This window comes from Monodelphis domestica, chromosome 8 (genome assembly GCF_027887165.1).
Source record: "Monodelphis domestica isolate mMonDom1 chromosome 8, mMonDom1.pri, whole genome shotgun sequence".
Classification (NCBI taxonomy): Eukaryota; Metazoa; Chordata; class Mammalia; order Didelphimorphia; family Didelphidae; genus Monodelphis; species Monodelphis domestica.
Window position 1 is genome coordinate 113,094,558 of NC_077234.1, and position 787 is coordinate 113,095,344.

The window sequence follows — 787 nt, forward strand, 5'->3', positions numbered from 1 at the left end:
ATAAATATAAATAAATAAAATAAAAATACATTTTCCTCTAAATAAGTTCTTTTTTTTCTTTCTCAATAAGGCATTACTTTTGAAATAGCTTCCTGGTTCTTTGAATAGTGGCTAAAGAGTGTGTACTTTAAAATTTTCAAGGTTCCCTCAATTTCCATTTCACATAGGTTGGAGAGGAACTAGGTTGAGGGGATCATAACTCATAGTGGGGCACAAAACTAGAGGGGAGAAGAATGATTACATCCCTCTCCACTTTCTCTCCTCAGGTCAGACTACATCATCCAACCCCATGCCCATCAGTTCAATCAGAATGTTTCCTTTCTCCACTGGGTGGAATAAGGGGGGAAGCAGGCTGTGCCCAGTACTCAGTGGGGGTGGAGGGGAACATAGAATGTGGTCTCTAGTGGGACACAGATGAACACAGCACTTGGTCTGGGGCGGTAGGGTGGAGTCTGGCACTCCATCTCTAAAAGGCTCCCTATCACTACTTTTTGCCTTAACCCTAGGCTATAAGCTCCTTTTTGTGTAGTCCTTTCTATCAGGTGTTTGTATGTGTTTGTGTGGGTAGGTGGCGGGGTGTTTGGATGTGAACTCAACAATGATCTGGCCTAAACTTCCCTGATGCCTCAGCCTGATATCTCACATACCACACAATCCAGCACATTGTTCCCTTCTAGATTATTACCTTATTGTTTAAATCATTTTGCCTGGGGCTTCACCAGATGCTCTTTCTAGCATTTTTGTATCTAGCTTCTGTGACAAATCACTGATAAGACTCAATTAATAA